The following is a 25,173-nucleotide window of genomic DNA, read 5'->3' as shown; positions in this document are numbered from 1 at the left end:
AATAGGGACAGGGAGCCAGGGAGAGAGAACAATAAAGGCAAAAATGGGCTGTGGGACACATCTTTTTATATTCTAAAATCCTTTATGTAATAGAGGAGTGGTTTTTTAGAGTAGACTTTTATTTTGAACACCTTTGCTATACACAAACAAGTAGTCATATGTCAATCTATAGTAAAATGAGAGGGTTTTCTCTATTTCAATGGCTCCCACCCACGTTTCCAGATTGTAATGTTTTCTAATCTCCCTCCTCTGCCGCATCATCACCCCCCACCAGGGACCTTGGGCTGCCCTAAATGGCATCATCCTATTTCAGCATATTACCAAATAGAAGAAACAGGAAGGACTCAGGTGGACATGCAGCACCTCCTTTAAAGATGAGAAGTATTTGAAGACTTCAAATGAGTGTTCAGCCTAATTGATGAAATTTTGAAGCCATTGTTAGCATAGCAGTAAAGCTGCTGTCTGTTCTCGGGAAAGGGCTTGTCCCTCCCCTTTCCCTTCAGGTGGAAAAGTATGCATGTGTTTCTATACTAAAAAATAAAAAAATAATTTTAAAAAATGGGGGGAAGGGGCAGGGGAAAGGGTGTGAGCGGGGGAGGGGAGGGGGAGGGGAAAGAGGGGGAAGGGAGGGGGGGAGGGAGGAAGGGAAAGGGGGGAGAGAGGGGGAGGGGAAAGGGGGGAGAGAGGGGGAGGGGAAAGGGGGGAGAGAGGGGGAGGGGAAAGGGGGGAGAGAGGGGGGGAGGGGAAAGGGGGGGAGAGTGGCAACACAAGACGGGAAAGAATGGAGAAAAGCAGCAAGGAGGGACAGGGGAGTAAGGGAAAGCGATGGGAGGGGGAGAGAAAAGGTGGAAAGTGGGTGTGAAGAAAGGCAAAAATCAGAAACAGCAGGGGAAGAATGGGAAAGGAAGAAAAGTTAAATAGGGAAAAGGGGGACACAGGGGGAGGAAAGGCAGAAATGGGGGAACGGGACCAGGAGGGAAAGAAATGGGAAGGGAGGGGGGGGAGGGGAAGGAAAAACGGGTCAGGAGCGAAAACCATGGAGGGGGAAGATGGGGGCAGAAGGGAGAAAGAAGTGGGAGGAGAACAGGAAATGGACAGAAAAGAGGAGGGGGAAAGAGGGCAGAAAGAAAAGGGAAAGAAGGGATGGAGGACAGGGAGGCGAAACAGGAGGAGGAGAGGGAACAGCAGGGAAAGAGGGGACACACGAGCAGGGAGGAGTAAAGAAAGGGGAAAGGCAGAACATGGGATGGTAGGGGGAAAAAAAAGAAGAAAGGGGAACAAAGGATGGGGGAGGGAAGGAAGACAAAGAAAGAAAGTGGGGACAGAGGATGGGAGCAAAGAAAGGGGAAAACAGAACAGGGGATGGGGAAGAAAAGTGCAAGTGGGAAAGAGGGGACAGAGTAAAAAAAGGGCACAAGGAGGACAAAGGGAGAAAGGAAAAAGGGAGTACAGGGGAGGGGGGAAAAGGGGAGGTGGAAAGAAAAGGGGAAAGGGGGACAGCGGACTGGGGAGACAAGACAGGTGGAAAGGAGGGGACAGTGGATCGAGCTGGGGGAAGGAAAGAGAGAAATGGGATGGGAGGGAGAAAGGGGGAACATGGGACAAGGGGAATAATGGAGAAAGAAGAAAAGGGGCACTGGGGGGACAAGGAAATGGGGAAAGGGAGGACAGGGGTGGAAGGAAAGGGAGAAAAAAGGGGACGGGGGGAGGAAAGGGAGAAAGGAGGGACATGGGAGACATGGGGTGGGGGTTAATTGAGAAAGAAGGACAGGGAAAAGGGGGAATCCAGGGGAAGGGTTGGGGGAAAGGGGCGACGGGGGGAAGACAAGGGAGGCAAGGCCAGGGGAAAGGGGAAACAAGGGGAGAAGGCAAAGGGGAAAAGGGCAAAAGGGAGGGAAGGCAAAGGGGGAAAGGTGCACCATGGCAATGATGGTAGGGGAAAGGGGCGATGGGAAGGGGGATGGAAAAGGGGAAGAGAGAATAGGAGATGAGGTGGGAACAAGGGGTGTAATATGGGGGAATATGGGGTGTAATAAGTAATTTGGCAAAAATTTTGCTTCAGCTAAAATGAATGTGTGCTCGCTATGGCTTCAGCTAAGATGGGTGTGTGCTTGCAATGCGTTTGGAAAAGGGATAGTTTTAAATAGGATATCAGATGAAAGCAACAGTTAGAACTACCGAAAAGTTGCAGAACAAAGGGTGGTGTAGTTAGCTTAGATAACCACAGAAGTGTAAAGAATGAAGAAGCCACAAGAAGGACATGGTGATAAAGACTTTGGCCCTCCCTCCATGGACTATCAGGAAGACCCCTGAGGAAGCATACTGCCTGGGAGGGGGGCATGTTGCATTCCCACAACTTATTGATTATGTATTTGGGGGTGGGTCGCGTTCCAAAAACTCATTGATTATGCAAACTATGTTCCAAGAAGAAACATGAATAATTATAAGGAATACGAAATAAAAACAAGCGGTTGTAAAGGGAAAAATGAGACACAGGAGGAGAAATCCCCTGTGTAACTCCCAGCGCTGCAATAAATATTCTTTGCTCCACCGAATTTGCCCCGGACTAAAATTCAATACAGCGAGCGCGTTTCTCACAGGGGGAAAGGGGAAAAGGGAGAGCCAAGAAATGAGAAAAGGAGGGACAGCAGTGAAGTAACGAGAAAGGGGGGACTAGGGCGTTGCCAACGCCCCACAGCACATCACCCCTCCCCTATACCTGTCCCCAGCCACGACCTCTGCACCCAGGGGATGCAAACACATCCATGGGCACAGAGAAGGCAGAAAAAGTTTGTCCGTCAATGTACGTAAGAAATCCCGGCAGTGAGCTGGCTACAAGGCTCCGTGCCCAAACGCAGGAAGACAGAGGGAGAAAAGGCAAGAGGAAAGCAGGAGAAAGGACAGAGGAACATAAAGAAGAGGTGTGGGACAGGGATCCAGAAAACAGGACGCTGCAAACAGGAGAGGGGCGGACAGTGGGACAGCCATGACTGACGGGAACTTCCGGTATCCTGGAGGACCGTGGGGCTATAGAGATCAACATCGGAGGACTGAGAGGAACTTCCGGTATGCTGGAGGACTGCGGAACGATAGAGATGGACTTCCGGATGACTAAGGAGCACTTCCGGTGTCCTGGAGGACCGCGAGACCATAGAGATGCACTTCCGGAAGACTGATGGGCTTCCGGTGTACTGGAGGACCGACGGACAGTAGAGATCGATTTCTGGAGGACTGACAGGCGCTTCCGTGCGGCTCCGAAGCGCAGTTAGAGCCCGTACCGGAGCGCTGATGGCCGCTCTCGGGGCCGGGCGGGGGGCACAGAGGCCGCTCCAGGTGGCGGGGGGGCCGCCAGAGCCCCGCCGCTGCCGCTTCGCCCTCGGTCGCCGCTGTCTCGGTGCCGGCCCGACCTCAGGGAGGCCGCGTATGGACCCGAGCTGCACAGCCGACGATCGGTGGCCGGGCGGCAACAGCGAACACGGCAAACTGCCACCGGGGGGTACCACTGCGCATGCGCGGATCCCAGGCGGGCGGCAGCGCCCCGCTCATTGACTGTCCCTGAGCGCTCATCAGCGTGATGAGCAGTGACCGGTCTCAGCCTGGTTTATTCCATGCAGAAACAGAGTCGGGGGGGTTGGGGTATTTTTGGGCGATGGCAGCAGCTCCCACTCTGTGGATGGCGCCTTCCAATAGAGATTAGAGGGAGGGCAAGATTTTAAATCCTTTCTATAAAGAGGCGTTCTTTGCATTTTGAAAACATTATATAGCGTAGACATTTACAATTCTGTATCTATTTACACATATATATTTAGGGAATATATATTATCTGTTTATACATATATAGAATATCTGTTTGGACATATCTATTCCAAATTATATATTAACACTTATTATATAGAACATCTAATTAACTACCTGTTTAAACATATTTCAACAATATTGTATCTTCTTAAAAATAAAACTTTAAAAAAATTTTTATATTCTAAAATCCTTTACGTAAGACAGAATCACAGAATGGTTGGAGATACAGGTTTTTATTTTGAACTCTTTTATATACATAAATATTTTTTATCAATATATAGAAAAAATAGAAATTTTACTCTTTTTCAATGCCACATGAATATAGTTACAGGTGTTCATGTTTTTTAATCCCCAAATGAGTTGTGAGATGTTTTGGGGCTGTGACCCACTTCCTTTGGGGCAACGCCCACATGACACACACACACCCCCATGCCCCACTCACCTGTTCCTCCACATCATTGCCTCCCCAGGGGACCTTGGACTGCCCCAAATGACATCATCATCCACACAGATACACACGCCACACCACTGAAATACCTACAGCTATTTGGCAGTTGCAGTTAAAACAACGCAAGTCAGTCTGGATATTATACGGTTTTAACCTTTTTTAAAGTTCAATTTAGGATAGAAAAATCAGCAATATAAAAAATTCCCCACGCGGTTTTACTGGGGGGGGGGGGGTCAGTTGTCAAATCCCCGCTCCAGCAATCCATAAGGCTACCAAAAAGGATCGGCAGATGGGCTGATACCTTTGGCTGTGCTGAACGTGCAGAGGAACACGTTGTTAAGAAATCTCACCTGCTATGCCCGAGAACACAAAGACCGGCGATGCCATCAAATTTGGAAGACAGGCTGTGCTTGGGCCTTACGAAGGAAATGGACTTTTTCCTGTTTTTTTTTTTTAAAAAGAGAGTGCAAAATCTTGGTGCCAAAAAAAATCTTGGTGCTGAACAAGGACGTTACGGAAGCAATAATTCACCAGAACCGCATCGGGAGTCGCTGTCACCAGTTACAAGGCTGTAATGCTTCTTGGCAAAGCCTGGAAAACACGCAGAAGCCACGCCGATTTGTCCTGCTTTGTCCACGTCTCTTCCCTGACCTCGACTGCTTTTCGTACACAGGCTAGTATCTCCGTAAGGTTTTCCAGTACCACTGGAAGGTATTTGAAAAAACTCGTTGACCGAAAAAGCATAAAGCTTTTATCGTGAAAACAAAGACTGTTTCTTCGGAACATCTGAACCCTTACCGACACTTTCTTCCCTCTTTTAGTACAACATTATTTTCACAGTGCCAGTTAACAGCGCACAGAAAGAGAAGATTATGCTGTTGGGAAGAGAAAATAAGCGGAGGGAAGTAAGCTTTGCGTGGGCGCAACACGCTCCACAACACACCTTATTTTTAGTATTCGCCTTCAATATTTCATCGAAAAACTACAGGAGGAGAGTGGGCACATCCTTCACGTTAACTTCAGAGTCCGCGCGACAAGGACCTTAGGAAAAACGCAGACGCACATCGGAGACGTACCTCGTCCTCGCAGACCACTCTGGATCCTTGCCGTCTGTCCCGCACCGTCACGGCAGAAGAAAGGGCGACCTCGGAGAAATGCTGGCAGTTGACAATCTGCCGAGAGAGGAAAAAAACCTTTAGCGTAAAGCTGGGTAGGAATCTCAAGCTGCCTTCTTCCCTGAAGGTTTGCCAAGACGACACCTGAGCGGAGGAAACAGTATTTGGCATCACCTTTGGGACCGTTGTTGGTGCAGGCCACGAGAGCTCTTGTTTCTTTTAGGCAACCCTGCCTTTCGTTGACTCACCGGCAGCTTCCGTTGCACTAGAGCCACCTTCCCGGCCGCACGCAGGTGACAGACACAGACACGTACATTTCCTCAAGCCTACACACAGCCAAGGTTTCCTAACCCTAGACGTCCCAAGGTGAACGTTTTTGTCAAAGGGTGCAGCAACCCACCTGTCCTGCTGAACCGCCTCCTTGCAAAAAAGCAATGACTTTTTCCAGGCCCTTTCTCCAGACAGTCACGAGCTTTTAAAACCACCGTTGCACCACCAAACCTGCTCAGGGTCCCTGCCAGCTTTCGACTGCCCTCCACCTTACCGGGCACACGCTCTCTGTCATCTCCCAACAGCGAAAGTATGGCACGCCCCCAGACCCCAGCGCAACCCTGCGGGTGCCCACGCATACCTCACTCTTTGCACGTGGAGCCCCCGAGCATCCCTGCTAGCGCAGCCGCACATGCAGGATCAGCTTCACCTACGCTGATTTCAGGGGATGCTGTTTCTGAAGCTTTAAACTGAAAGCCGCCTCTTGACACTCGGCCACAGCAGAAGTCATCCATAACGAGAACTCCACAAACACGTAGTAACGCAAATTGCAAACCCGCAGCAGCAGCTTCAGAGATATTTAGACCTGGAACAAGGGAGAAAAATAAAACAGCTTCCTCTCGCGCGCAGGAAAGCGGCAGACAGAGAAAAGGGTCAGCATTCACAGGCCTTACAAAAAACGGGCATTCTCCTTCCCTTCCGAAACCTGTCTCTTAGGTCTAAATATCGCAGCATCACGGCGGCAATACCCAGAGTGGGGAACAACAGCCCTGCCACCGGACGTTTATGGAGCGGGGCACGCAGACAGAGGGACAGCTTTTGCCACACGCAACCCTGAACTTCCTGAAAAGTTACCTCTACCAAAAAGAGCCACTTGGAATGTACTGCCAAACAACGTTTGGCAATGAAACTTTGATGGGTTTGACACACACCATCTTTGGGGAACTCGCTATTGGCTTCCTGCTGCTCTTGTTGTTCTTCCTTCGGATATTCTACTTGTAGCCAGGTTTTTCACTGCCACTTCAAGCGCTTCCCTTCCTGGTACTACAAGCCCATTTACACAGGCAAGTCACTTCATTGCTCTGCTCAAATTAGCCAAAGAAAAGTTACAGCCCTGAGAGAGCAGTCAAAAAGAGAAGGTCAGGCAGCAAAGGAGCTCTGCAGGCTGCCACCGGGCAACACCGCGCTCTGCTTTGGAAACTACGTGCACGCCCAAAAAAACCCCACGCACCCGCACCCCCGCAAAAAACAAGCCAAAAAAATCCCACCCCTGAGGGAGCCGGGGGGAAATTAATGAAAGGGAACACCAGCAGCTGCAACATTCAGTGAAATTGGGCTTTAACACTGGCCGTGTACTTCAGCGACCCTCCGAGTCTACACCTCAATCTGCTGAATGCCTAGTCCTTTTCTGGAAGGACAAACTTTTCTGACTTAAGAGTCCCAGCCCCACGGAACAGAAGGTGGGTTGAGCCAAAGGACAGCACGCCATCAACGCTCAAATGAAAAAAAAAAAAAAAAAAGAAAAAAAAAAATCAAGGGAAACATCAGTTTCCATCGTGTTTCATTCATTACATTTCCACTGGCATCTAGGTGCTCCAAAAATAACGATCCACACACCACACGCTCATAACAATTCAGTTAGGCGGGGAAAAAGAAAAGGCTATTTCCAACTTGCCCATAAAATTAGCACAAAGAAACAGAAGAGAAACACTGGACCCTAAGGAACGTAGCAGGCAGCTCTTATTTTATCCGATAGGAAAGTTGGCTCTTTTACCCAAAAGGAAGACATTCCTAACTACTGCGGCACCAATTCGGGAAGGAGGCGCGCTCTCTTAACTGCAATTCTGCACCCGATTTTCCACGGTGGCTGCAGACTTACCTTTTCTGCGGGTTTGACGCGGAGAACCTGTAGCACCCCTGAACTCGCAAACAATTCTCCCTGCTCCCCCAGCCCCACGCGTGCCACTGCCTGAGCAGCCGACGGAATCAACCCTGCAGGATTTTCCTCTCGGGACACACAAGGGGACACTGGGAAAAGAGGAGGCGAGAAACGACCCTGTTTGTCACAGCCAGCCCATGGGGATAAGCTGCGGCACCCCCAGCCCACCTGTGCCCTCGGGAGCGAGGCCCAGAGAGGTGCCTGGCGTGGATTTAACCCCCCAGGGAAGAGGGGGGGCTCCTTGCCAGCAGAAGGACCACTCACCTTCCCGCTGCTTGTGGCTCCTCGCTGGGGACAGCCCGGCCTGCGCCCAGCCGCTCCTTCTCCTGACAAGCTCCAGCTATTTGCAACAGTCTGGGCTTTTGACAAGGGTGTCCTTCAATCACCGTCATAACTTGAGTGTTGCGATTAAACACCACAGCTGTACACGGTATAAATATCGATTAGTTTGTGTGACTAATTACTTAATAATTAAACAGCATACAAAGAAGAGCTGGGCTCGAAGAGGAGAGGGTTCCCCCCAGAGACCCCCTCAGACACGGAGTTCAGCCTGCTGCACGCCCGCCTCCTGAACTCGGGAGTCCCACAGGACCAGACCCCCGCCTCGGGGGAGAGCCCACACACCCTGCCCACCCACTGCTTTCCCCCCCAACCCCAGCGCCCTCCCGCCCCTCTCTGCCTCCCACCCCGCGGCAAAACCAGCCAAACGGGAGTCTGCTCTTGACCCCTAAAACAGCTCACTTACTGTCCCGTTTCTGAGCCCGCCACCCCCCGGGCCCACGGGCACTTCTGCGCAGCGCTGGGCAACTGCGGAGGGCCCGGGCCCACCTCGCTGCGGGGCAGCGCCAGCACGGCCGGGGCACCGCTTCGCTATCGCCCTTTCAGGATTCATTTCTCCGGCACCACCAGTCCGGCACCCCAAACCCCACAGGCCGAAGGGACCCCGCGGGAAGCCGGGCCCAGCCACCCCCGCTCCGACCCTACAGTGCCCCCCTTTCCCACAGACCCCTCAGGCCCCCCGCTCACCTTCACGCGCTCCAGCTGTCTCACGACGTGCTCGCGGCGGCTTACGGGCCGCGCCGCTGCGATTTCGAGCTGGGCGCCATTTTCCGCCGGTCCCCTCCGCTTCCGGAGCGCCCACGACGGCCCGCCCATGCCGCGCGCCCACTGGCCGCCGCCCGTAACACCTCCTTGGAGTCCCGCTCCATTGGTCTAATGTCGCGTCAATCCCTGCCGCGCCCCATCCCGACGACTCGATCTGACCAATCGAAGCGTGGCGCCCGCGCGGTGATTGGCCCGCCCTCCCGCCCATCCGCTCCGGAGCGGTTGCCATGGTGAAGAGGCACCTGCGGCGGCGCGGGGCCGTTGCCAGGGCAATGGGGAGGTGCGGCCGGGCCTGACGGGGCGGGGGGGAGATTCACCAAAACCCAGCTTTTGCCCCTTAAAAACTTTAGAGATTTGTGTGCCACAGCACTAAATAAACCGGTTGCGCAGCCCCGGCCCCCCCGCAGCGCTCCCTGGGGTCAGGCACTTCGAGGGGGGACGGGGCTTCCGCAGCTCGGGGGGCACCGGCCGCTTCGCCGGCGCGTGGACCAGCCACTGCGGGAGGAGACACGGCGGTGGGGGAAGGACACGGCCGTAGGGGTGACGGGGGAGACTCCGGGGGAGCTCTGGCGAGCTGGGGAGGAGCCCGGCGTCTGCGCCCGGCGGGAGTAGCCGCCTGCTTCCCGTCTCGCCTTCCGTTCGCGCTCGGGTAACTGCCGGGGGCTGCCCGGAGCCGGCTCGCCTCCAGCGGACGGGCAGGCTGCCGCAGCGGGCAGTCTGAAGCTTGCCGCCCCGCCACCCCCGGGCCGCCAGCGAGCAAGAGACACCCCCGCCCCCGGCGAGGGGGTTCGCTCGGCTCCGCGGTGCTCCTAGCCCCCCCCGCCGCCGCCGGGGATGGCGCCCGGTAACCGCCCGTGCGAGGTCGGCGCTGCAGTACCGAGATTCGGCCACGCGGGGGCAGCAGCAGCGGTGAGAACGAGGCGGGGCGGGGAGGCGAGGCCGAGAGGGGGCGGGAGGAGGAGCCGAGACAGATTGGAGGCGTGACCCAGGTGGTCGAGAGGCGGGGCCGGAGCAGGCTGGGAGGCGGGGCGGGAGGCAGGACGCAAGGAGGCAGGAGGCGGGGCCGAGAGGGCGGGAGCAGGGCTGCAGTGGGCAGGAGGCGGCGGCAAGTTGGGATGGCAGGCGGAGGCGGGGGCGGGGCCGGGGCCGCAGCTCTTGAAAACGCTTTTACATCTTCCCTAGAGATTACGGGGGGGTGTGGGTGTGTGTCGAGTTTTTAAATGCTTTCTGCAAAAACGCAAAGAAAGCCTTTCAGAGACCTTATAGAACACAGACATTTCACTTATGTACCTATTCACACATAGATACATCTATTTAGGGAAAAGATAAACCTGGGAAACACCACAAAACCTCCAGGAGCTGAAGGGCAGAAACAGCAATTAAAGCAGAGGGACGGGCAGCCAGGCAGAGAGAGAACGATAATGGCAGAAAAGGGCTGTGGAATGCATCTTGTTAGAGTTTAAAATTCCTTTATGTAATAGAAGATAATTTTTTTAGAGTAGGTTTTTTATTTTGAACTCCTTTGAGATACATAAATGAATATTCATTTATCAATATATATTAAAACGAGACATTTTTCTCTACTTCAATGCCTCATGCCCATAGTTACAGGCTCTCTTGGTTTTTAATCTCCCCCATGAATTTTCAGACCTTATGGGGCTGCGACCCCCACATGACCCCCCCCTCACCCGCTCCTCTGCAGCATCATGGTCCCCCACTCCTCCCTTCCCCCGGTGATCTTGGGCTGCCCCAAATGACATCATCACCCACACAGACACACACACCACTTTTTTTTTCCCTCCCAAAAAAGGCACAAAGCCACCAGACCCAGGGCTGGCCCGCTTCCCCTCGGGGCGCTCAACCACCCGCAGGCAAACCTGGGCAGGAGGATCTACTGAGCGTCACCAGACCCATAAGGAGAGACACCCGAAACACAAAAAGCCCCAATTATATTTCAGCACATTAACAAATAGCACAGAAGAAAGCAGAGGAATTCCCTCACACCCAGGGACGGGGACAGCAGCTGAACTACAGGAGGACTCCAGGGAAACAGCTCAGCGCAAAATACAGCGCAGCCTTTAAAAGCCAGAGCAACTCTTCCAGTCAGTATTAAGACTAATTGGTGCCATTCTGAACACGTTCTGAGCACGACAGTAAACCCTCTGGCTGGCCCTGGGAAACGCCTCCTCCCTTCCTCACGGTGCTGCCGCGGGGACATCACCTTGCCAGGCTGCCGCACAGGGCTGGGCTGGGACAGAATTGACGTGACGGACCCCACCAAAAGCTACAGCCCTCGCACTGCCGCTGCTGCACACCTTGGTGGATCGATAGAGCCAAAACAGAAGGGTAAGACTCTGAAGAGTGCAATGAAGAAGAAGGAACAAAGGTCAGTCGTTCACTTTATGCCGAAAAGGTGCACGTATGCTTACAGACAGGTAGATCTATCTCCAGTAAAAACACACTATAAAGGTATTTGACTTGCCTTTGGCACAAATTGTACTTGCACAGCTGTCAGTCGATACCATTAAACTGTCCATCTCCAAAATACACAGCTATAATTTGACTCGGGGGGGGTTGGGCGCTGCACGATTAGCAGGGATATCTGGCCAGCTGCCCGGCCCAGGATGCTACTGAACCGCCAGAGAAATGAGCCGCTGACAGCCAGACAGAAATCAAGACCTTCAGAGCGCTCCATCTATATATCGGCAATAAAACCCCTCTAACATTCAGTTGCCTCTTTTTAAACGTTTCCTTTTTTTACCTTTTTTAAAAAGGTCCCTGTTTTTAAAGCTTTAGAACAAATACCTAACTGCCTAAGTACACCTAATACATTCTATGCTACAGTTATTTGGCAGTTGCAGTTAAAACAACGCAAGACAGTTTGGAAATTATACGGTTTTAACCCTTTTTAAAGCTCAATTTAGGATAGAAAAATCAGCAGGATAAAAAATCCCCCACGCGGTTTTACTGGGGAGGGAGAGGGGGATCAAATCCCTGGTCCCGCAATCCATAAGGCTACCAAAAAGGACCAGCAGATGGGCTGATGCTTTTGGCTGTGCTGAACGTGCAGAGGAACACGTTGTTATGACATCTCGCCTGTTACGCCCGAGAACCCAAAGACCGGCGATTTGGAAGACGAGCTGCGCTTGGGCCTTGGGAAGGAAATGGACTTTTTCCTGGTTTGTTTTTGTTTTGTTTTGGTTGGTTGGTTGTTTTTTAAAAAGAGAGTGCAAAATCTTGGTGCCAAAAAAAATCTTGGTGCCGAACAAGGACGTTACGGAAGCAATAACTCACCAAAACTGCATCGGGAGTCGCTGTCACCAGTTACAAGGCTGTAATGCTTCTTGGCAAAGCCCGGAAAACACGCAGAAGCCACGCCGATTTGTCCTGCTTTGTCCACGTCTCTTCCCTGACCTCGACTGCTTTTCATACACAGGCTAGTATCTCCGTAAGGTTTTCCAGTACCACTGGAAGGTATTTGAAAAACTCGTTGACCGAAAAAGCATAAAGCTTTTATCGTGAAAACAAAGACTGTTTCTTCGGAACATCTGAACCCTTACCGACACTTTCTTCCCTCTTTTAGTACAACATTATTTTCACAGTGCCAGTTAACAGCGCACAGAAAGAGAAGATTATGCTGTTGGGAAGAGAAAATTTTAATAATCCTAACTCGATTTTACTGACTCACACATCTGGGAGGAAAATAGTTAGCTTTTAAATGTAGTGTCTCCTTGGGGAAAAAAGTGTGCTAGAGACTGAAAAGAAATTACGATTCGGAGCTCCCACCCATGAGGCAGATGTGGGGAAAATTAGTCAAAGTGAAGACCAACAGCAGCAACATTAAGTGAAATTTGCCTTTAATGCTGACCATGTACTTCAGCGACCCTCCGAGTCTACACCTCAATCCTCTGAATGACTAATCCTTTTCTGGAAGAACAAAATTTTCTGACTTAAAAGTCCTAGATTGAAGGCTCCATGGAACAGAACGTGGGTTGAGCCACAGAAAAACACGCCATCAACACTTGAAGAAGAAAAAAAAGTCAAATAAAAACCAAGCAAAACATCAGTTTCCATCATGTTTCATTCATTGCATTTCTATTGGCATATAGGTGCTCACAAGTTAACTCTGCTGCCACCACATACTCATAGAAATATAGTTACGCAGAGGAAAAAAAAAAAAAAAAGAGGCTATTTCCAACTTGCCCATAAAACTAGTATGAACAAACAGAAGAGAACCGCTTCACCCTAAAGAAGGTAACAGGCAACTCTTAATTTATCCTAGATGCAAGTTTGTTCTTTTACCTGAAAGGAAGACATTCCTAACTACCGAGGCACCAACTCGGGAAGGAGGCATGCTCCGTTTACTGCAATTCTGCATCAGCTTTTCTGCACTGGTAGCAATTTGCCTTTTCTGTGGGTTTGACGTGGAGCCGCTGTAGCGTCCCTGAAGTCGCAAGTGTTTCTCCCCACTCTCCCAGCCCCATGCATGCTATGACATGAGCAGCCAGCAGAACCAACCGTGCAGGATTTTCTTCCCGTGATGCCGCAGGTGACACTGGGAAGAGACTAGAAACGACTGTTTGTCGCCAACAGGGACAAGCAGGGGGACCCCCAGACCACCTGTGCCCTCGGGAGCGAGGCCCAGAGAGGTGCCTGGCGTGGATTTAACCCCCCAGGGAAGAGGGGGGGCTCCTTGCCAGCAGAAGGACCACTCACCTTCCCGCTGCTTGTGGCTCCTCGCTGGGGACAGCCCAGCCTGCATCTGGCCGCTCCTTCTCCTGACAAGCTCCAGCTATTTGCAACAGTCTGGGCTTTTGACAAGGGCATCAATCAATCACCATCATAACTTGAGTATTAAGATTAAACACTGTAGCTTTACCAGGTATAAGTATTGATTACCTTGTATGAGAAATTATTCAATAACTATTCTAAACAGTGTACAAAGAAGAGCTAGACTCGAAGAGGAGATGGCACGTGGGGTCTGAAAAGCACCTTTCCCCCCAGAGACCCCCTCAGACATCGACTTCAGCCCGCTGCATGCTGACCTCCTGAACTTTGGGGTCCAACGGGATCAGACCCCCACCTCAACAGAGGGTCCACGCATCCCACCCACCCCCTGCTTCTCCCCGCAGCCCCCAACGCCCTCCCGCCCCTTTCTGCCTCCCATCCCTCTGCAAAACCAGCCAAATTGCCTTCTGCTCTTGGCCCCCAAACCAGCTCGCTTAGTGCCTGTTTCTGAGCCCAAAACCCCAGCTGCTGGGCTTGCTCTCAAGCCCCAGAAACGCAGGAATTGGCCCCCACTCCTGAGCCCAAGGCCTCACAACTCTGCTTCTAAGCCCTGAAACTAGCCCCGGGAGCTTGTCTTCCAGCCCCCGGAGAGAAGACCTGGTCTCCATTTCAGGCCCCAAACCAGTTCACTCTCTCTACTTCCTCACCCGCTCTGCAGTTCTCGGGGTGGTGCTGAGGGGCGGGGGGAGTGCATTCACCCCACAGTCCGCCACCCTCAGGGCCCACAGCCTGTTTTGGGGAGTGCTAGGGAACTGCGGAGGGCCCAGACCCGAGCCTCTGTGGCGCAGCGCCAGCACGACTGGGGCGCTGCTTTATTACCACCCTTTCGGGCTTGATTTCTCCAGCACCACCAGCACCGCACCCCAGAACCGCCAGGCCGAAGGGACCCCGCGGGGAGCCGGTCCCAGCCTCCGACCCTACAGTGGCCCCCTCAGGCCCCTTGTTCCCCCAGCCCACCTCAAGGCCCTCGCTCACCTCGAAGCGCTCCACCTGCCTCACGACGAGCTCGCAGCGACCCCACAGGACCGATCGGGCCCCGCTTCCCCCCCCCCCCAATTTCGAGCTGGGCGCCGTTTTCCCCCTGCCCCCTCCGCTTCCGGAGGGCCCCGGCCCGCCGCCGATGGCCCACCCACGCCGCTCGCCCATTGGCCGCTGTCCGTACCCCTCCTTGAGAAGCCCTCTCTATTGGCTCGGCGTCGCCGTCAATCCCCGCCGCGCCCCACCCCGACGGGGCCATCCGACCAATCGAAGCGCGGCGCCCGCGCTGTGATTGGTCCACCCTCCGCTTATCCTCCCGGGAGCGGTTGCCATGGTGAAGAGGCACTTGCGGTGGCGTGGGTCCGTTGCCGGGGTAATTAATCAAAACCCAGCTTTTGCTTCCTAAAAGCTTCAGAGATTTGTGTGCCACAGCACTAAATAAACTGGTTGCACAGCCCGCCCTCCCCGCAGCGCTCCCTGGGGCCAGGCGCTTCGAGCGGGGACGCGGCTCCCGCAGCTCAGGGGTCACCGGCCGCTGCACCTGCGCGTGGGCCAACCACTGGGGGGGGGGGGGGGGACCGAGGAGGAGGGGAAGGGGGGGGGAACGCGACAGCACGGCCGTAGGGGTGACGGGGGAGGCTCCGGGGCAGCTCTGGCGAGTTGGGGAGGCGCGCGGCGTCTGCGTCTGACGGGGGTGTCCGCCGTCTTATCTTCTTGCTTTCCGTCAGCTCTCGGGCAACTCCCCGGGGCTGCTCGGACCCGGCTCGCCTCCAGTGGACCGGCAGGCTGCCGCAGCGGGCAGTTTGAAGCTTCTCGCCCCGCCACCGCCGGGCGGCCAGCGGGCAAGAGACGACCCCGCACCAGCCGAAGGGGCTCGCTCGGCTCCCCAGTGGTCCCGGCCCTCACCCGCCGCGGGGGACGGCACCCGGCCTCGGCCCGTGCGGGGCCGGCGCTGCAGTACCGCGCTTCGACCACGCGGGGGCAGCAGCAGCGAGACCGAGGCGGGTCGGGGAGGCGGGGCCGAGGGGGCGGGAGGCCGTGCCCAACAGGACAAGAGGCAGGCCGTGGGAGCGCAGGAGGCATTGCCCAGATGGGCAAGGAGGCGGGGCCGAGTCGGGCTGGGAGGCGCGGCCTGTGAGGGCGGGAGGCGGGGACGGTGATGGCAGGAGGTGGGCCCGGGGAGGGTGGGAGACGGGGCCAAGAAGGGCTAGGAGGTGGGGTCCAGGAGGTCAGAAGGTGGGGCCGAGGAGGGCAGAAGACCATGCCCAGAAGGGCAAGAGGCGGGCCCTGGGAGGGCGGAAGGCGGGGCTGCAGAAGTTGGAAGGCGGGGCCGACACACACTGGGAGGCGGGGCCGGGGAGGGACGGGAGGCCAGGCCCAAAAGGGCAAGGAGGCGGGACCGGGGGGTGGGAGGTGGAGTCCATGTGGACTGGGGGCGGGGCCGAAGGGGGCGGGAGGCGGGGCTGAGGCGAGATGGAGGCAGAGCCGAGGTGGGGGAGGCGGGACAGAGCAGGCCGGGAGGCGGAGCCGAGCGCAGCAGGAGGTCTGACTAAGGAGATTTGGGAGGTGGGGTCAGGGCAAGCGAGGAGGACAGGCCGAGGGTAGGCGATGCCGCTTCGGGCAGGGAGGCGGGGACAAGACGAGAAGGAGGCAGGGTGGAAGAGAGGAGTCCGAAGACAGTGGGGAGACGAGGCCGGGGAGCGCGGGACGGTGGAATGAGGCAGTACGGAGGCGGGGCCGGAGTGGAGAAGGAGGCGGGACCGACGAGGGTGCTGCGTATGCGTGGTTCCCCGGCTGCAGTACGGACTTTTCGTCGCCAGGCGGCAGCACTAAGGGCAGCACCAAGCGTTCTCTACTGCGCACGCGCTGCTCCTCGGCTGCAGTACAAGCATTTGGTCGCATGGTGGGAGCAGCGAGCCAAAAACAATAATTTTCATTGCCAGCTTTTGGTCGCCATGCGGCAGCAGCTAGGGCAGCAACAAGTGTGTTGTATTGCGCATGCTCGACTCCCCGGATGCAGTACCACCTTTTGTTTGCCAGGCGGCAGCAACGAGCACAGTTACGCGCTGTACTCTGCATGCATGGCTCCTTAGCTGCAGTACCGCCTTCTGGTCGCCGGGCGGAAGCAGCGATGGCAGTAAACCGCGTTTCCCTGCGTATGCGCGACTCTGCATCTGTAGTACCGTCTTGTTGGTACGTGGGCGGCAGCGGCGTTCCCTTACCAGGAGGCAGCAACGATCGCGCTGGCACCGCCCCGCGGACACCGCGGTATCGCAGTGCCGGTACCGGCGGACGCAAGGCTCCCGTACTGCAGCAGCGACTGTTGGTCGCCGGGCGGCAGCAGCGACCTGCGCGCCCCGAGCACCACCCTGGCCGCCACGCAGCCCAGTGCCGGTACACCTCCCGGCGTTCGTCTCAAAGCAACTCACCGCCCGTAAATCAAGCGCCAGAAGAGTACATTTCCCGGTTTCTCCGCGGGTCTTGCGTCTTCCGAGTTTTAACTCTGCGGATAGTCCGTTCCTCCTCTCCCCGTCCCGCCCGCGTAGCGTGAAGCGCAGCCCTCGGATCCACGATGTCGGCCCGGTGTCCCCCAGTGACCCCAACCCACCCCTCCCTACCACCTCTCCGGCAACGCCCCACGCCTCCAGCACGACCGCGTACCGCCCCTGACGCCCCTTCACCCCACAGCCCTTCCTCGGAGCTCCGAGGGGACCCCCACCCTTCGCAAGGCAGGTGCCTCCCCAGCACTCCTGTCATCCCACATCGATAGCCCCCAGCTCCGCGCCAGTGCCGCCCCCCTCGCCCCCCCAACGGGCTCCACTGCCCTGCTGCACCACCATGCGAGAAACACGCTCACTGTATTGAATTTTAGTCCGGGGCAAATTAGGTGGAGCAAAGAATATTTATTACAGCGCTGGGAGTTACACTGGGGATTTCTCCTCCTGTGGCTCATTTTTTCCTTCACAAACACTTGTTTTTATTTTGTATTCCTTATACTTATTCATGATTCTTCTTGGAACATAATTTGCATAATCAATGAGTTTTCAGAACACAACCCACCCTCAATTACATAATCAATGAGTTCTTGGAATGCAACCCATCCCCCAATTTACATAATCAATAAGTTCTTGGAATGCAACCCACCCCCGAGCATGCCCCCTCTCTTCTAGTGGCACAGGTGCTATGCTTCCTCAGGGGTCTTCCTGGTAGTTGTTGGAGGCTTGAAATCTTTATCACCATGTCCTTCTTGTGGCTTCTTCATTCTTTACACTCCTGTGGTTATCTTAGCTAACTATACCACCCTTTGTTCTGCAAGTTTCAGTACTTCTAACTGTTGCTTTCATCTGATATCTTATTTAACACTATCCCTTTTCCAAATGTATAGCAAGCACACACCCACCTTAGCTGAAGCCATAGCAAGCACACATTCATTTTAGCTGAAGCAAAACTTTTGCCAAATTACTTATTACAACCACCACCACCCTCCCCCGTTTGGCGCTGGCCCCGTTCTCCAAGAGTTGCAGGAGCACGGCCACCCTGGGCAGCACAATTATTTATGTATGATTACAGCCCGTTGGACACCGAGAGGGCACTGCTGTCACATCTGGGGCTGCTTGTTCCGCCATCCCTGCCCCAGAGCCCACAGGGGATACAGAGCCACTGTCATCAACCCTGTGAGGAATAGCTGGGGTTGCCAGAGCTGCAGAGGTGCCCAGCTCCAGAGGGCAGCTTGCTGAAAGCTAAAGAGAGACACCTGTGATGCATGAAAGGGAATGAGTATTAAGGGGGCAAATGGTGAGCTCTGCGGTGCAACGAAAGGGGAAAAAGAAAAAAAAAAAGAAAAAACATCAGGGGGTGATAGGGCAAACAAAATATTCTGGGAGCAAAGAATAGCAGTGGGAGAGCCTTAGTGCATTAAAGAAAGGAAAACACAATCCTGGAGCACACCAGAAAGTACCCAGAAAATTCTGAGACAGGGAAGAAAGATAAACAGAAAGCTTTGGGGCATGCTGCAAGACAAACACAGTGCCCAGGGGCACACAGAAAGGTACACAGAGGGTTTAGGGGCATTTTGAAATACGAACTGAGGGTCTTGGCGCACATGCAGAGCCTTGGTGCACACCAAAGGGGCCATAAGGCAGGCTGTAATTGACTTCAGGCATAGCAATTAATCTAAAAAGCAGGCACTACATCTTTCCCTTTTCACATATGCATACCCGGTAACAAAACAAACAATAAACTACCATAGCTAAGCTAATCTAGACACAATTAACAGTATCCGCAGCATGGGAATGGATTATTTAGACCTTAGAGCTGCCCCTGAGAGACAGAAGTAACAAAAATTTTTTACTGCTAGTTGTCTTAGCTATCCAGGCAGGAACATCTCCTCCTCTAGGAGTTTCTAGTGATACCAAGGGTCCGCTGAACAGCGTTTTTGCTTCCATTTCATCCAGTTCATAAAAATCTGTTCACCAGTCTTCTCTCTGTTATCTGTACACATTCTCTATCACTGATTGCACCTTTATAGCCAAAAGGTAAATGTAGCTTTTGCTGGGAACGCTGTGCCACTCTGCCAAACCTGGGCACTGACGGCCTGAGCACACAGCGGCGGCACGCCCCAGTGCACACACGCGTGCGGCAGCTGGCAGGCGCAGCCTGGCTGCTGCGGGAGGCGTGCAGACAGCCAGCAGATGGAGGAGCATTCTTCCATTTGCAGCGCTGGTTGTGGCACCATCTCCCTGTAATTCCCCCTTTTCTTCAGTCTGAGCTCACAGAGTGGCAATAAAACTCACTGGGCAGCAACTGCACATTTATTTCTCCCTAGAGTTGGGGACAGCCTTTTAACAAAGACCATAACTTGAAAGCGCAAGTGTAATCTCTTGTGTTTATCATTTTGTATTGTAGTCCCGTCTTTCCTTCCACCAGTCTGGAGGAAAACCCCTCCATATTTAAATTTGTTTGAAAGAGATACTAAACAGAGTACACAGCAATCAAATGAAACTGAGGGAAGGGAACCAAAGACCCTAATATAACTCTCTCAAAAGAGAGAGCTCTGGGCGTGGCCAAACTACCCCCCAAAAACGAGGAAAGGGATACCACGATACGGCTAAGACCCAGCCCTCAAAGCTGCAGAGACCTGAAAAGACCCCTGTACCACCCCAAACATGATGGGGACAGCCCTGCAGACCCCCAAATGCCCCACACGAATGAGGAACAGACCCCATAGGTGAGGAGAAAGCTCCCCCAGCCACACTGAATGTCCCAGAGACTTCAGTAAAGTCCCAGAAAGACCAGCACATCCTGCAAACCACAGGCAGCCCACCACAGGCCTCTACAGCAGCTCCACTGAGATGACCAGAGCACCTCAAGGACCCCAGGCTTGGGGAGGCTGCCTGGCTGGGTACTTACTGTGTTCCCTAATGAATCTAATGACCTCTGCATCAATTAAGAATAAAGTGCAGCCAAGGGCTAGCTTGTGTTTATCTTCCTGGGATGGCAATGGGGAGTACAGGGGGCAGTGCCTCAGGAGCATCCATCCCTTGCCGGGTCTTTGACTGTCTGTGTCCACATCCCAGCAGCATTGGACCATCTATCCTGTTTCCTTGCGGTGTGGGACTAGGGGTACACAATTCTCCAAAAGGCACCAGGAGGTCAGGGCTGGCCAGCAGAGGGATGTAAGAGACATCCAGGGTTGAGGGGGAGCCTGCAAGCAGGGGTGATAGGGCATAGTTTGGGGGCGGGACCAGGGCATTGTTTGGGGGGGTGAGTTTGGGGGCACTGGGGTTCTGGGACTGGGTTCAGGGCAGTGCTAGAATAATTGGGGGTGTCAGGGCAGGTTTGGGGTTGGGGGCTATTGGACCAGGTCTGGGGGTGTTTTGACACCCTGGGACTTTGAGGGTTGATGGTGGGTTTGGCACAGGGTTTAGCAGCTGTGGGACAGTTTGGGGCTGGTTGGAGGAATGCCTGCAGAACCTTTGGACAGAAGGCTTTTGCTGGCAGCACATCAGGGTGGCAGTCCCCCACAAGAGCGGTCCTGGTTTTGTGCAAATGCCAGTGCCTTAGGTGCTTTGTGTGGCTGTCAAGAGTTCCAGGAGGAGCCATGGGGGACCTCGTGAGTGACCCTGTGTGCCTAAGAAGCAATCGGAGAGGAAAAGTCTGCACCCTACATTCCTTCAGATCCTCTTGCATTTCCTCTCCCTCCTGGTGTGCCCCAGACCAGACAGCCCAGCCCACCCCTCACCACACTCTAGCTACACTCACCCCCCAGGTGCCTACCACACAGGTTCTTCACTGATGAGGCCAAGGCTCAGCATAACCCTAAATTCTCTCCAACTTTACCAACTTCAGTAGTCACGGTACTTAGCTTTTCCTCTGTTTCAAACCATTCTTACTCTTTTCTTTCTTCCTAACACTCCTAGGCTCCTTCTATACTCACATGTTTCTTTAAAATATCACTAAAAGCAACAAATCAGGTCAAGCTGTGTCTCTTCAAGCTGTTGGCCCTCAAAGTACCACCCTGCAAAACAAACCAAAGAGACTGTTGAGGCCATTAGTTTATCCCATTTTCAGAGTACTTTTCCAAAGCTTTAACTGTGATTGATGGAATCACTTCACATTACACAAAGCTACGTTCACTTACTATTGAAGCAGAAACTGTTTCTTCTAGTTTGGACCCCCTTGAGGGCTCCATGCCCCTGTGCGTTGGGGCAAACTTCCCATTCCCATGTGGCATGGGACTGAGGGTGCATAGATGTCCCCATGAGGGCCAGAAAGACAGAACCAGGGGGCAGAAGGAGGTTGGAGACATGTAGAGTCATCTGGGGCCTGCAGGCAGGGGATGGGTGGTTTCTGGGTGTTGGGGCAGGTTTTTTTACATTAGTTGCCATGACTGAAGTTAAAAGCAAGAGGAAAATATACCCAAACAGAGGAAATAAAAGAAAATGGATCCAGTTTAAGAGCACCTTCGTCTTCAAACAAGAGAAACCCTACTTCTATTGATAAGACTTGATGTTTTATTATTATTTTAATAGTGATCATGCTTAATAGACCATTGACATATATTGTAACATCTGCCTATGGAATATATGTATGAACATATACATTTTTAATATAGATATGTAACTGTGTGTGTGATACTAAGAGCCACAAGAGCTACAAGACATTAAGAGCTACAAGAAATCAAGTTATTACCTCATGTAGATGATATTCCAGTGACTAGAGCTACAGAAGATGTGTGAAAGAAGTTTTAAAAGTAAGAGATCAACTTGCGTAAGGCGCAGTTACTGCAACCCCCTTTTAATTACCTGGGTGTTGTAACTGGGGAAACAAGAAGCCAGATACCTAGAAGAAAGATTAAAGTCTCATATGAAATAAAGACTCCTAATCAATCTCAACTTAAAACAGAGTTCAGAGACTTTAATTTCTTATGGCAGCATATACATGTGTGCATTAGGTATCGTCATGTGCTTACATAGTAACTGTTGGTTTATGCTTTTCTGTAGGACATTATTTATTGTATGTTTTTGAAGAATGACAGATTTTACCACAACTGCATTGATAAGCAATGGCTTACAAAGTTATAATGTCACGATGGAGACTCTGAGGCATGGCCGAGGAGCTGAGATACATGGCCTGCCAGAGGAACATTGCTCATCAGTGATTGCTAGCCTTCAGTTATAGGTACTGTGCATATGTCTCTCATTCTGTCAGACTCAGAGACATTTTCAGCAATTGCAGAAATTTCTCACTTGGTTCTATGCTCTATAGTAATAATTTCAGCGATTATACTTAGGTTTATTAATTGTGTTACAGACGTTTAGCAAAACAACGTAATGGCAATGCACTGCTATAAAGAACTACAAGCTACTATGCTCAGACCTTTAGTGGTCATCATGAGGCAAGACCAGAAAGGAGAAGGCAAATGACTCTGATTGGTCCTGATCAGAAAGCCTGAGCGACAGGTAGTTTTGCAACATCCTTGCCAGAGCCATGAGTTTGCACAACCCATGATTTGCAAACTACCAATGGAAAGGGGGAACGTGACCCATAGCTAGCCTTTGGTAAATGATATTCGAAGACATCACACTGTTACCTCTATACACCCACACCTACACTTCTTGGTGAAAGTCAAGGTCATTGAAATTCTGTTACTCCGATGTGATTAACTGTTCTGGTCCTATGTTCAGCCTGCGTCCTACTGCAAAGGCCAAGACTGTAGAAAAAAAAAGTTTCCACTTCCATACCAACACTGCAGCCTTCTCCACATGTACAAGGTTATGTACCTAAGCAGAAATCAACAAAGTTGGGCCTCTTATGAACACAAGTAGAACCCACTGCCTCTGCCACTGTGCCCGAAACCTTCATTGCTTTAAGTAACTCAATATGACCTACACAGTCCACAACTCAACCTGTACACGTGGTCCAACACCCCAACTAATAGAGCACTGCTTCCTCCCCTGTCTCCGGCTGTCCGCTCTTGTTTGAGCTGCTCTTGTGTACTTCTGTTACTAGTTCTGCCCAGCCGGTCAGGACACCCCTAACTCCAAGGCTGCCCAGTGCACTCCCTAATACATACAGGAGGGCACTACTCTCATTTTCTCCCTTCTAACACATATAGCACAGCGTAGCTCTTAGTCTCAGCACAGGAGATTGTGAGGAACCATGATTATCTCAGTACTGCTGCAGGCCAAATCACAGGGATCGCATGCATGACAGGGAGAAAAACAGCCAAAGCCCCTCAATGTTCAGTACAAAGATCCCTTCTAGTTTTGAGTCTGCAGTGCTCTACAAGCACTTCCCATGCAAAATTGACACGTACTCACGCTCATTTTTCATAGGAAAACTCTGGGATACCACATCCTGACACATAAAAGGTTTTGCTGGTATTTGATTCCTCTCTATGCAGGACTCAGACCTCGATGGTTGTTGGAAACGAACTTTTGCTTAGCATAAGTAGCTAGATGGTGAAGCCTTCCTTAGACCGCAAGCTGTAACCTAGCAACATAGTGAACTTAGGATGAACTCCTTCTTAGTCCAATAAGAAGGGCTAGTAGTTTTGTGTGGGGACTGAGGCAAAAGAAGGGTTAAGTGTGGTAGAACTAATAGGGAGGAATAAGCAGCTGCAGCACTGTTTTGGCAGACGATGAAGTTGTGTGAAGCTACTCCCTAGATAAGGAGGTGCTGCTCACAGGGAAGAGAGATTCCCTTTTCGGTGGGAACATGATCTTTTAGAGTACGCAATGGTGTAAACAAGTAAAGTAGAAAATTACTGGCCTTGGTAGAAAAGTATATAAAGAGGATGCTTGCTTAATAAAGCGGATTTCGATTTTGATCCTGCATATCAGAGTCCGTGCATTTCAATCCCCACAAATGGTGACCCTGACATGATGCTAAGGAAGAAGGCGACTGGAAATAGTCATGGGGACGGAGCCCAGTGAAGCTGAAGACAGCGGGCAGAGCTGTTGACGGATCCAGATCATATTTAAGAAGACACCTGTAGTAGGTGAGCCACTGGGGACATGGGAGGGAAGTCTGGCCAACCCAACAGCGACAGTTTTGTATGACTGATACATTGTAACTTAACTAACTTAATGAAATTGTATAGGTAATATTAATGAAGATTGAACTATAATTCTTGGAAATGAAGAAAGGGACCATTCTACTTGGAGTTGGCAGAAGACAGATGAATTTCAGGTGCAGATAGTGATGAAAGAGACCATTCTACCCGGAGCCAGCAGAAGACAGATGAGATACAGAAGACGGATGAGATCCAGGTGCAGATGGGACAAAGAGACTATGAAACTGTAAGAAGGTAAAAGCCCCTGCATCAAAACTCCAGTCATCAAAGAGGACACATAACCGTTGAACAATCTGATTGGACAAAAGATACACACTTGTCGCGTGAACATGTGTGTGATCAGCTTATGTCATAGACTGTGAGGCTTTAAAAAGCATGGGAAAATAACCAGGGGGGTCCCTCTTCTTGGAGACACACAGCTTGAGCTGTATTAAACCGGCTAGAAGCCATTTAGAAAGCAAAGGGGTCCAGTCTGAACCTTGCGAGTTGGCAGGACGGTCTTCCCAGACTCTTCAACAATAGTGCAGGGAGGAATACACTACACATGCCACACATCTGGAGAGGGGTGACATGGTCCCATCAGCTTCCTAATGCACGCATTCTCTGACTCACCCCTCCCTGTGCACTTATGCTGCAGGCTCTTAACAACCACCCTCCACAGAAAAACATGGGTACCCATGTACCCATGTAGCCTAGTCCTACTGCTCAGATCCTGCTTCTTACCCGGAGGAGCAGACTGCAGTTCCTACTTGACAGGCAGCTGTAGCTTAGGCCTTGGCACACAACACAGCAATCACTGCCCACACAGTTGGGTCTGCAACACCACCCAGGCAGAATGATCCAGAAAACCCTGCATCTCAGTAGCATTACTGGCAGGAAGCCATTGTCTCCCATATGCCAGCTTATACATTTCATTCACTTTCAGGACACAGAAAAATTCCCCCTTGCAGGACGGCACATGAAACAACTGGAAGGGTACTCAGAGACTCTTTGCCTAGAAACTTACTGTGACTTAACTTTCCCTCCCTCTGCCACCCCACACATCTGCTGTACGCACCTCTCAACACTCCCAGCCCTTGTACACCACAGTCCACTGCCACCTGCAGTCCAACCCGGCTCATGCCAGAAGCTGGCTCCATGATCCATCTACCCACTT

General features: G+C 52.5%; 1 long non-coding RNA gene across 1 annotated transcript; it reads right to left on the bottom strand.

The window, feature by feature from the left end:
• Window positions 1–7,567: 7,567 nt before the first annotated feature.
• On the bottom strand, window positions 7,568–8,707 carry LOC309679164. The gene is made up of 3 exons (XR_014269813.1): window positions 8,597–8,707; window positions 7,835–7,991; window positions 7,568–7,659 (listed from the first exon to the last, which is right to left on the bottom strand). It is a non-coding gene; the product is annotated as an uncharacterized lncRNA (long non-coding RNA).
• Window positions 8,708–25,173: the final 16,466 nt, after the last annotated feature.

This window comes from Vanellus vanellus, assembly GCF_965231255.1.
Source record: "Vanellus vanellus genome assembly, chromosome: 17".
Taxonomy (NCBI): Eukaryota; Metazoa; Chordata; class Aves; order Charadriiformes; family Charadriidae; genus Vanellus; species Vanellus vanellus.
The sequence above is the reverse complement of the archived record's forward strand: the minus strand, read 5'-3'. Positions and strand labels throughout refer to the sequence as shown.